This window comes from Giraffa tippelskirchi, chromosome 3 (assembly GCF_054371585.1).
Source record: "Giraffa tippelskirchi isolate mGirTip1 chromosome 3, T2T-mGirTip1v1.2.pri, whole genome shotgun sequence".
Taxonomy (NCBI): Eukaryota; Metazoa; Chordata; class Mammalia; order Artiodactyla; family Giraffidae; genus Giraffa; species Giraffa tippelskirchi.
Genome location: NC_137277.1, coordinates 63,220,607 through 63,232,957, shown reverse-complemented (window position 1 = coordinate 63,232,957; position 12,351 = coordinate 63,220,607). Strand labels below are relative to the sequence as shown.

Sequence of the window (12,351 nt, the reverse complement as noted above, 5' to 3'; positions counted from 1 at the left end):
ATGCAATCATTAGTACAGAGCTGAAGCAAAAACCTACACATGAGCAAGATTAGTTGTTTTGTTGTGTAATCATTAGCTTTGTGCTTCAAGAAAGTTAGTCTTAGAATAAATAGATTGTTGCCATAACAACTCAGGAGTTTTTTTTTAAAAAGTCTTATGTGACCAAGACAAGCAATGTAGGAAAAAAAAAAATTGTTGCTTTTTCCTCCTTGAGGTCCCTGGACACCTTTCTCCTCCTCAAGGACTCTGGACTCCTTATCAATATACCTAAGAATTAACTTTCACAGCATCACTGACTCAATGAACATGATTTGAGAAAATTCTGGGTTACAGTGGAGGACAGAGGACCCTGATGTGCTACAGTTCATTATGTCACAAAGAGTCACACATGACTGAGTGACTGAAAAACACTGACAACATTAAGCTAGTGGGGAAAAAAAGACAATTATTAACTCTGAAACTGTGCTCTTTTAATGGGACTTGAACCCAGTCGCATCTCAAATTGGGACTTGAATCCACAGTCTCTGACTTAAGAGGGAATTCGAACCCATAGTCTTTTGACTGAAACTGCACATCTGGTCTCAGGATTTAATGAAGCTCAGGTTCTTTTGTCTCAGCACAGAGAGATCTCAGCAAGAAACAAAGTGACAGGCAAAAGGTGAGTGCTTTTGAGAGATACAAACAGGTAGGCAACAGAGTGCAGCCAAAAGAACAAAGAAGGTTATATTTTTAGAATCAAAGAAAATGTGGGAGAGAGGAAGACTACCTTCTTCCTCATTTTTGGGTTGCCATTAAGACTTATGTCATTAGTCCTCTCTTTGAACCTATATGGTGTAACTGGGACTGTCATGGCACTACTTGAATCGTGTGTATAATAATAAAATGGTGGTATCATATACCAATATATAGTGATTCATCTCAGGTTTTGGTATAGTGTGTCATTTCACCTAGTTTCTTTCCCCTTTCATCTATATTCTTATCTTGGTTACATGCAGAGATGCTACTCTTCAAGGTCCATTAACTCCCTGACTTCATGTAACAAAATTCAGACCCCATATCTATTGGCATGTGTTTTAACTAATGGGTCTTGTGATCTGGCTATGCCCAGCACTTAAATGCACCTGGTCTTTTTTCAAGGTAGTGTATACAGTTACTGGATTCTTTTCTTGAGTGGTCATTGGCTGAAAATAATCTCCCAAAATTCCTTAAAATTGCTTTTCTGTCTTTAATCTCCTATAGGATTTCTAAACTAACAATTTAACTATCTTACTATATTCCCATCAACTCCATGGAAAAGAAAAATTTATATGGGCAAAGAAAATTATCATGTAATAATAGTACATTGCTCAATTTTGAACAGTTTTATAATTGTGAAATGTATTTACAACGTAAATACTAAATATTGATTCTACTAAAAATGACAATAGTTTATTAGGATGATTATGAAAATTGAAAGTGTGCATGTTCATTCAAGGAAAAGGAAGGAAAGAGACAACAAAGACAGTTGTTTAATGGAAAAAAATTAGAGATGAATAAATAGTAATTTAAGTAAAATTTTCAGGTATATTGAGTAAAAACAAAAGATTTAGCTAAAGAAATTGAGACTGGATATCTTGGGAGGGGAAACAGAAATGGCACAAAGAACTGTTTATTTAAACCATTGGGCATATATAACTTTAACTTGACTGGTGATAACTTGATGGAGTAGGAGGACTTGGGCTCACCTCCTCTCACTCAAACACCAAAAACACAACTAACTACTGAACAATCATTGATAAAAAAAAAAGACTGTAACATACCAAAAAAGATATTCTATATCAAAAGATAAAGCAGAAGCCACAACAAGACAGGAGGGGTACAGTAGCAATCTAATCATATCTCATGCCCACCAGGTGAATGACCTACAAACTGGAAAATAAACTGCAGAAGTTCTCCCACAGGAGTGAGTTCTGAGCCCCACATCATGCTTCCAAGCCATTTGGTTTCAAAGGCTAGTAGGGCTTGAGTTCAGGAGCTTCACAAGACTGGGAGAAATACAGACTCCAACCTTGGAGGGTAGCCACAAAGTTTCACATGGACTGAGACCCAGGGAAAAGTAATGACTTCATAGGACAATGGGCCAGCCTACCTAAGGATCTTTGATGGTCTCCAAGGCAGTCATGAGTTGGCAGTGGCCTTGAGTGGGCAGCAAGGTCACTGGTGGCCCCTAGGAAATATTCAAAGGTGTGAGACCTTCAGTAGGTCACCATTTTGGCATTGAGGCATGGCCCCACCCAATAGCCCACAGGCTCTAGCGGAGGGATGCATTGGGCCATATAAGCAACAGGAAGAGAACAGAGCCCCATTCACCAACAAACAGGCAGCATAAAGTCCTCCTGAGCACACAGTCACCTCTAGACACACCTCTTGACGTGGCCCTACTCATCAGAGGACAAGACTCAATTCTAGCCACCAGTGAGCACCCACTAGCACCTCCCACCAGAAAGTCTGCACAAGCTCCTAGACCAAATGAACCAAACAAAGGGTAGACACCAGAAGCAAGAACTACAATCCTGCAGCCTGCAGAACAGAGCCCACAGACACAGAGCTTTAGACAAAATGAGACATCAGAGAAATATGTTCAGAAGACAAAAAACTAAGGAATAAGATAAAACCTCAGAAGAATACCTAAGTGAGGTGGAGATAGGCAATATACTTGAGGAAGAATTCAGATTAATTATAATAAAGGTGATAAAAAAAACTCACAAAAAGTATGTAGGCACAGGCTGAAAAGATATAAGAAATGTTTCTCAAAGAGCTAGAAGATGTAAAAAACAAAGGGAGATGAACAATACAATAGCTGAAATGAAAAATACACTAGAAGGAATCAATAGCAAAATAATTAAGACAGAACAAATAAGTGATCTGGAAAAGAGATTGGTGAAAATCACTGCTGTGGAATAAATTAAAAAAGAATGAAAAGAAATGAGGACAGTCTAAAAGATGTCTGGGACAACAATAAATGTAACAACATTCACATTATATTGGTGCCACAAGGAAGAGAGAGAAAGGTCCTGAAAAAAATATTTGAAAGGTAATTGCTGAAAAATTTCCCAACATGGGAAAGTAAACACTCATCCAAGTCCAAAAAGTGAAGAGATTCCAATACAAGATAAACCCAAGGAGGAAAAGCTGAGACACATATCAATCAAACTGACAAGAATTAAAGACAAAGAGAAAATATTAAAAGCAACAGAAGAAAAGCAACAAATAACATGCAAGGGAATCCCCAAAAGGTTATCAGCTGATTTCTTAGCAGAAACTTCAGGCCAGAAGGGAATGGCACACTATATTGAAAGTGATGAAAGTGAAAAACCTACAACCATGAATGCTCTATACAGCAAGGCAAGCATTCAGACTTGATGGATAATCAAAAGCTTTACAGAGAATCAAAAGCTAAGAATTCAACACCACCAAACCAGCTTTATGAAAAATGCTAAAGGGCTTTCTCTAGGCAGAAGACAAAAGCCCCCACTAGAAACAAGAAAATTACAAATGGGAAAGGTCAACTGCCAAGGCAAGATACATATACTAAATGTAGGAAATCATCCACACACAAATAGGATATCAAAGCTGGTAATTGTGAGAAGAGGAGAGTATAAATGAAGGATACCAAAAATGCATTTGAAATAACAAACCAGCAATTTAAAATAATCTTTTATGTAGAGATGGATATGTCAAAATCTCATGGAAACCATAAACAAAAATCTACAATAGATACACATACAGAAAGAAAAAGTATCCTAAACACAGCACTAAAGAGTCATCACAAGACAAATGAATAAAAGAGAAAAGAAAGAAAAGAGATCTATAAAAACAAATTCAAAGCAATTAACAAAACAGCAATAAGGACATACATAGAGATAGTTGCCTTAATTTAAATGGACTAAATTCTCCAACCAAAAGACAAAGAATGACTTAATGGATACAAAAATAAGACCCATATATATGATGTCTACAAGAAACCCACTTCTGATCTAGGTACATATACAGACTGAAAGTGAGAAAATGGAAAAATGTATTCCATGCAAATGGAAACCAAAAGATAGCTGGAATAGCAATACTCATATCAGAAAAAATAAACTTTAAAATAAAGTGTTATGAGAGAAAGAAGGACACTACATAATGATCAAGGGATAAATCCCAGAAGAAAATATAACATTTGTAAATATATATGCACTCAACATAGGAGGACTTCAATATATAACGAAAATACTAAACCATAAAAGATGAAATAAACAGTAACACAAAAATAGTGGGACTGTTTAACACCCCACTTTCATCAATGGAATGATCATCCAGACAGAAAATCAAAAAGGAAACTGGCCTCAAATGACACATTAGGTCAGATGAACTTAATTGATATTTATAGAGCACACTATCTGAAAGTAGCAGCATACATATTCTTTTCGAGCAAACATAGAACATTATAAGGATAATAATTATATCACATACTGGTCCGTAAATCAAGCCTTGGTAAATTTAAGAAAACTTAAATTATATCAAGCATATTTTCTGACCACAATTCTATTGATTAGAAATATCATACAAGAAAAAACCACAAACACAGGAGGCTAAGCAACAGGTTACTTAATATGAAGCCATTAATGGGTCACTGAAGAAACCAAAGAGGAAGTAAAAAAAAATCTAGAAACAAATGAAAACAAAAACACAATGATTCAAAACCTCTAAATGAAACAAAAGCAGAGTTTTACCAGGGAAAATTTATACCAACTCAATTTTACTTCAGGAAACAAGAAAAATCTCAAATAAACAACCTAGTCTTGCACCTAAAGCAACTAGAGAAAGAAGAGCAAATAAAACCCAAAGTTACTAGAAGGAAAGAAATCATAAAGATGAAAACAGAAATAAATGAAATAGAGGGGGGGAAAAAACAGTTGCAAAGATCAATGAAACCAAAAGCTGGTTCTTTGAAAAGATAAACAAAATTTATAAACTCTTAGACTCATCAATGGCAACCCACTCCAGTATTCTTGCCTAGAGAATCCCATGGACAGAGGAGCCTGGTAGGCTACAGTCCATGGGGTCGCTAAGAGTCGGACACGACTGAATGACTTCACTTTCACTTTTCACTTTCATGCATTGGAGAAGGAAATGGCAATCCACTCCAGTGTTCTTGCCTGGAGAATCCCAGGGACAGAGGAGCCTGGTGGGCTGCTGTCTATGGGGTCACACAGAGTCAGACACAACTGAAGTGACTTAGCAGCAGCAGCAGCAGACTCATCAGGAAAAAAAATTAGAAATGTAAAAGGAGAAGTCACAACAGACACCACAGAAATACAAAGAATAATAAGAGACAAGCAATTATATGCCAATAAAATAGGGAAGCTAAAAGAAATGGACAAATTCTTACAAAGGTACAGTCTCCCATGACTAACCAGAAAGAAATAGAAATTATGAACAGGCCAATCACAAGTACTGAAATTGAAACTGATGTAAAAATGTCCCACTAACAAATGTCCAGGACAAGATGGCTTCACAAGAAATTTCTATCAAACATTTAGAGAATAGTCAACAGCCATCCTTCTGAAAAAAAATTACAGAGTAAAGGACATTTCCAGACTCATTCTATCAGTCTATCATCACCCTGATATAAAAATCATACAAGGAGAGAGACAAGATGGTGGATGCGGAGTACATCTTTTTCCACCAATGCATCAATAATAAAAAGATCCTGCAGAAGAGCAGATGAGAGATGGCAGGAATCCATGACCACTGGAAAGGAATATATAGATTCATGCAAAGCTTGGTAGGACAAAGGAAGGAGGAGAAAAATAGGAGAGTGAGCATAACTAGACTTGTACCTGGGGGGGTGAGGAAACTGCCAAAGGGTAGAATAAAGGGAAAAGAATGAAAAGAATTGAGGATAATCTCAGAGACTTCTGGGACAATATTAAATGTACCAGCATTCAAATTATAGGGGTCCTAGAAGAAGAAGAGAAAGAGAAAGGTTTTAAGAAAATTTCTGAAGAGATTATAGCTGAACATTTTCCCAACATGGGAAAGGAAATAGTCAATCAAGTCCACGAAGCACAGAGTCCCATACAGGATAAAACGTACGTGTCTCAGAAACATGCCGAGACACATACTAATCAAACTGATACTAATCAAATGCATACTAATCAAAGATTAAACACAATGAAAAGATATTAAAAACAGGAAGGGAAAAGCAACAAGTAACATACAAGAAAATCTCATATGATTAACAGCTGATCTTTCAGTAGAAGGAGAAGGCAATGGCACCCCACTCCAGTACTCTTGCCTGGAGAATCCCATGGATGGAGGAGCCTGTTAGGCTACAGTCCATGGGGTTGCTAAGAATCGGACACGACTGAGCAACATCACTTTCACTTTTCCCTTTCATGCACTGGAGAAGGAAATGGCAACCCACTCCAGTATTCTTGCTTGGAGAATCCCAGGGACGGGGGAGCCTGGTGGGCTGCCGTCTATGGGGTCGCACAGAGTCAGACACGACTGAAGTGACTTAGCAGCAGTTTCAGTAGAAACTGTGGGCCAGAAGGGAATGGCAGAATATGTTTAAAGTACTGAAAAGGAAAAATCTACAACCAAGATTACATACCTGGAAAAGATCTCTGCCGGGAGCCAGCCCACGAGATCCCACCCGTGACAGAGTCACGAGGAAGAGGACTGATTTGAGCACGGCTTCTCAGCCCTCAGGGATTCTCAGAAGGCTGCCTCAGCGCTCACCTTGAAGATATTATCTGTCTTTCTGATGTTTGTTATAATAAACCTCTTCTTATTTTCTGTGACTTAGGCAAAAGGCTTTTCCTGATTCTCTTCTAAAATAGATCATTCTGAAACCTCAATCAACAAGGCCCCTGAACGGTAGCACCTTAATAAAATTATCTAGGATATAGAGTATGCTAATCTAAATTCCTCTTACTAGCATATTGATTTGTTTAATAAATGTACCTGTGCCTTAGGAGCTAATGTGCTTGACTACTCCTTAACAACAAAACAGCATTGAGAGCCTCCACAAAAAAAGCCCCAGTGGGCACAGAGCCCTTTGTAAGAAAGAAAGGGAAAGGCTTGTTAAGCATTATAAGAAATGTTGCTTTATAAAACTGTTACTTAGTCTATATTTACTCATTATGCCTTTTGTTCTTAACATATTTAGCCTATATAATGAAAACATAATAGTTAGAGATTTATATAAATAGAAGTTTAGCTTTAATACAAATAATAAGACGATTGTTAATTCAGCTGGTGATTTTGCTAAGCACTGACCTTGGCGCTACATTGTTTTCAGCTTGCTGTGCCATGACTTTATGGGACCACATTCTTCTCTGTTAGGCTCGAGGCATAAGATAGAGTACAGAAAACAGGTTTTACCTTGAAACTTTGAGTTTTTGAATTCTTTCTTTGTCATAATCTGCTGTGCCTGTATTCTTTAAAAAATGTAACCCTGGTACTTTCTGTGCCTGGTGCAAAAGTGTCCTGGCTGATCAACCCTTATCAATAAAAGAGTCACCAGATGTTAGCAGGCTTCCAAGCCAGAAGATGATGTAAACAACTTTAAACATTTTGTAACTGAAAAACACAAAGAGTGTCCTGGTTCTGATAAGGGTTAAAAACTGCTGACCCATTGATTTGATTTGGCGTAACTCTACACTTTACATTTGTCTCTATGTACAACTAAAAATATAAAAGCTGCCCTGAAAACAATAAAGTCGGAAGACACTTGGAAACACAACGACTCGCTGTGTCTTCTCATTCTTATCGCCGACGCCGTCCATCCTGAGGGAACCCTGACCAACTGGAGCAGGTCTCTGGCAGATCTCATTCAAACTTGATGAAGAAATCAAAATCTTTATAGGCAAGCAAAACTTAAGAGAATTTTGTGCCACCAAACCAGATTTACAACAAATGTTAAAGGGATTTCTATAGGTAGAAAACACAAGAAAAACACCTATGAAAACAAATCCAGAATGATTAAGAAAATGGCAATAGGAACATTTGTATCAATATTTGCAGGGAAACAATGGAGACACAGACATAGTGAACAGACTCATGGACATGTGGTGGTGGGGAGGCATCATCTTTTAGGATTTGAAATAGCTCAACTGGAATTCCATCACCTCCACTAGCTTTGTTCGTAGTGATGCTTCTTAAGGGCCACTTGACTTTGCACTCCAGGATGTCTGGCTCTAGGTGAGTGATCACATTTTCATGGTTATCTGGGTCATTAATATCTTTTTTGTATAGTTTTCCTGTGTATTCTTGCCACCTCTTCTTAATAGTGTCTGCTTCTGTTAGGTCCATACTGTTTCTGTCCTTTATTGTGCCCATCGTTGCATGAAATATTCCCTTGGTATCTCTAATTTTCTTGAGGAAATCTCTAGTCTTTCCCATTCTGTTGTTTTCCTCTATTTCTTTGCAATGATCCTTGAGGAAGGTTTTCTTCTCTCTCCTTGCTATTCTTTGGAACTCTGCATTCAAATGGGTATATCTTTCCTTTTCTCCTTTGCCTTTACCTTATCTTTTCTTAGCTGTTTGTAAGACCTTCTCTGATAACCATTTTGCCTTTTTTTTTGTGGGGGGGGGGTGGTCTTGATCACTGCCTCCTGTACAATGTCATGAACCTGTGTCTATAGTTCTTCAAGAACTCTATCAGATTAAATCCCTTGAATCTACTTGTCACTTCCATTGTATAAGTATAAGGGATTTTATTTAGATCATACCTGAAGGATCTAGTGGTTTTCCCTACTTTCTTCAATTTAAGTCTGAATTTGGCAATAAGGAGTTCATGATCTGGGCCACAGTCAGCTCCTGGTCTTTTTTTTTTTTGCTGACTGTATAGAGCTTCTCCATCTTTAGCTGCAAAGAATATAATCAATCTGATTTCAGTATTGACCATCTGGTGATATCCATGTGTAGAATCTTCTCTTGTGTTGTTGGAACAGGGTGTTTGTTATGACCAGTGTGTTCTCTTGACAAAACTCTATTAGCTTTTGCCCTGCTTCATTCTTTACTACAAGGCCAAATTTGCCTGTTACTCCAGATATCTCTTGACTTTCTACTTTTGCATTCCAGTCCCTTATGATGAAAAGGATATCATTTTTGGTTGTTAGTTCTAGAAGGTCTTGTAGGTCTTCATAGAAACATTCAACTTCAGCTTCTTCAGCATTACTGGTTGGGGCATAGATATGGATTATTGTGATATTGAATGGTTTGCCTTGGAAATGAACAGAGATCATTCTGTCATTTTTGAGATTGCACCAAAGAACTGAATTTTGGACTCTTTTGTTGACTGTGAGCTTGCTCAAACTCATGCCCATTGAGTCGGTGATGCCATCCAACCATTTCATCCTCTGTTATCCTCTTCTCCTCCTGCCTTCAATCTTTGCCAGCACCAGGGTCTTTTTTAATGAGTCAGCACTTCTCATCAGCTGGCCAAAGTACTGGAGCTTCAGCTTTAGCATCAGTCCTTCCAATGAATAGTCAGGACTAATCAGTCTTTTAGGAATGACTGGTTTGATCTCCTTGCAGTCCAAGGGACTCTCAAGAATCTTCTCCAACAGTTATTCTTTGACACTCAGCCTTCTTCATGTTCCAATTCTTATATCTATACATGACTACTGGAAAAAACCATAGCTTTGACTGTATGGACCTATGTTGGCAAAATAATGACTCTTATTTTTAATATGCTGTCTAGGTTGGTCATAGCTTTTCTTCCAAGGACCAAGTGTCTTTTAATTTCATGGCTGCAGTCACCATCTGCAGTGATTCTGGAGCCAAAGAAAATAAAGTCTCATTGTTTCCATTGTTTCCCCATCTATTTGCCGTGAAGTGATGGGACTGGATCCCATGATCTTAGTTTTTTGAATGCTGAGTTTTAAGCCAGCTTTTCCATTCTCCTCTTTCACTTTCATCAAGAGGCTCTTTAGTTCATATTCATTTTCTACCATAAGGGTGGTGTCATCTGCATATGTGAGATTATTGATATTTCTCTAGGCAATCTTGATTCCAGCTTGTGCTTCATCCAGCCCAGGATTTCACATGATGTACTCTGCAAATAAGTTAAATAAGCACGGTGACCATATACAGCCTTGACGTACTCCTGTCCCAATTTGGAACCAGTTCATTGTTTCATATCTGGTTGCAACTGTTGCTTCTTGACCTGCATACAGGTTTCTCAGGAGACAGATAAGGTAGTTTGGTATTCCCATCTCTTTAAGAATTTTCCAGTTTGTTGTGATCGGCACAGTCAAAGGCTTTAGCATAGTCAATGAGGCAGAAGTAAATGTTTTTCTGAAATTCTCTTGCTTTTTGTATGATCCATCAGTTGTTGGCAATTTGATCTTGGTTCCCCTGGCTTTTCTAAATCTGGCACGAACATCTAGAATTTCTCAGTTAATGTACTGTTGAAGCTTAGCTTGGAGAATTTTGAGCATTACTTTGCTAGCATGTGAAATGAGTGCAACTGCACAGTAGTTTGAACAGTTTTTCTTTTGGATTGGAAAGAAAACTTGACCTTTTCCAGTCCTGTGGCCACTGCTGAGTTTTCCAAATTCAATGAAATATTGAGTGCAGCATTTTAACAGCATCATGTTCTTTAGGATTTGAAATAGCTCAGCTGGAATTCCATCACCTCCACTAGCTTTTTCCGTAGTGATGCTTCCTAAGGCCCACTTGACTTCTCACTACAAGAGATCAGGTGAGTGATCATACCATCATGGTTATCTGGGTCTCTGAGATCTTTTTTGTGTAGTTCTTCTGTGTATTCTTGCCACTTCTTCTTAATATTTTCTGCTTCTGTTTGTTCCATACCATTTCTGTCCTTCATTTTGCCCATCTCTGCATGATGTTTCCCTTGGTATCTCTAATTTTCTGAGGAGATCTCTAGTCTTTCCCATTCTATTGTTCTTCCCTATTTCTTTACATTGTTCACTTAGGAAGACTTTCTCATCTCTCCTTGTTATTCTTTGGAACTCTGCATTCAGATGGGTATATCTTTCTTTTTATCCTTTTTCTTTTGCTTCTCTTCTTTTCTCAGATACTTATAAGGCCTCCTCAGATAACCATTTTGCCTTGTTGCATTTCTTTTTCTTGGGGATGTTTTCAATCATTGCATCCTACACAATGTTATGAACCTCTGTCCATAATTCTTTAGGCACTCTATCTATGAGATTTAATCCTGTGAATCTATTTGTCGCTTCCACTGGATAATCATAAAGGATTTGATCTAGGTCATACCTAAATGGCCTACTGGTTTTCCCTACTTTCTTTAACGTCTGAATTTGACAATAAGGAGCTCTTAAATGGGCAATTATAAATAGTGATGTTGAGAAAATTGAGATTCATGCATCTTTGAAAATCAGTGTTTCCATTTTTTAAAATATATTTAGCTAGAATTGGAATTTATGGATCACATAGTAGTTCTATTTTACTTTTTTTTTTTTAAGAGACTACCTTATTATTTTCTCCAGTGGCTGCACCAATTTACACTCCCAGCAACAGTTTATGAGGGCTCCCATTTTTCCACATCTTCCCCAACATTTTTATTCAGGTCTTTTTTATGAGAGTCATGTTGAGATGTGTGAGATGATATCTCATTTTGGTTTTTACATTCCTTTAATTATTACTAATGTTGAGCATTTTTCCCATGTGCTTATTAGCTATCTGCATGTCTTCTGTGGAAAAATGTTTATCCAGGTTCCCTGCACATTTTTAATTGCACTGTTTGTAGTTTTGCTTATTTTATCAACTGTTGATTTGTATGAACTCTTTATATATTCTGTCATATAATTTACAAATGTTTTATCTGTTTTATCTCATTCAGTAACTTGTCTTTTCATTTTGTCCATGATTTTCTGTGGGGACAAAAGCTGTTAAGTCTAATTAGGTCCTATGTGTTTATTTTTGCTTTTATTTCCTTTCCTTTAAGAGACAGACCCAAAGTAATATTGCTATCATTTATGTCAGAGTGTTCTATTTTTTATTCCAGAAGATTTATGGTTTCCTGTCTTACATGTAGGTCTTTACCCATTTTGAGTTTATTTTCATATATGATATGAGAAATGTTCTGACTTCATTCCTTAACATGTAGCTGTCCAGTGTTCCCAGCTCCACTTATTGAAGAGATTGTATTTTATCGATTGCATATTGTTGTCTCCTTTGTCATATATTAATTGACCATAAGTGTGTGGGTGATTTTGGGGGCTCTCTATTCTGTTCCCTTGATCTATGTGTCTATTTGTGAGTGTGTGTGTGTGAGTGTATGTGTGTGTGTGTGTGTGCATGCATGAATGCATGTGTGCCAGTACCCAT

The 12,351-nt window shown here is 37.4% G+C and overlaps 1 protein-coding gene across 4 annotated transcripts in view; it reads right to left on the bottom strand.

The window, feature by feature from the left end:
• The window catches only part of LGSN (lengsin, lens protein with glutamine synthetase domain), a 136,710-nt gene that overhangs the window by 72,975 nt on the left and 51,384 nt on the right, over positions 1-12,351 (bottom strand). Inside the window, exon 1 of one of the 4 annotated variants that reach the window (XM_081583077.1) lies at positions 7,309-7,369. The exons of 1 other annotated variant lie outside the window; for it this stretch is intronic. The gene's annotated coding sequence lies outside the window, so the exon portion shown is untranslated. Of the gene's footprint in view, positions 1-6,640; positions 7,027-7,308; positions 7,370-12,351 lie in introns of those variants that run through there. 2 more of the 4 variants (XM_081583074.1, XM_081583076.1) reach the window with 2 other exon arrangements.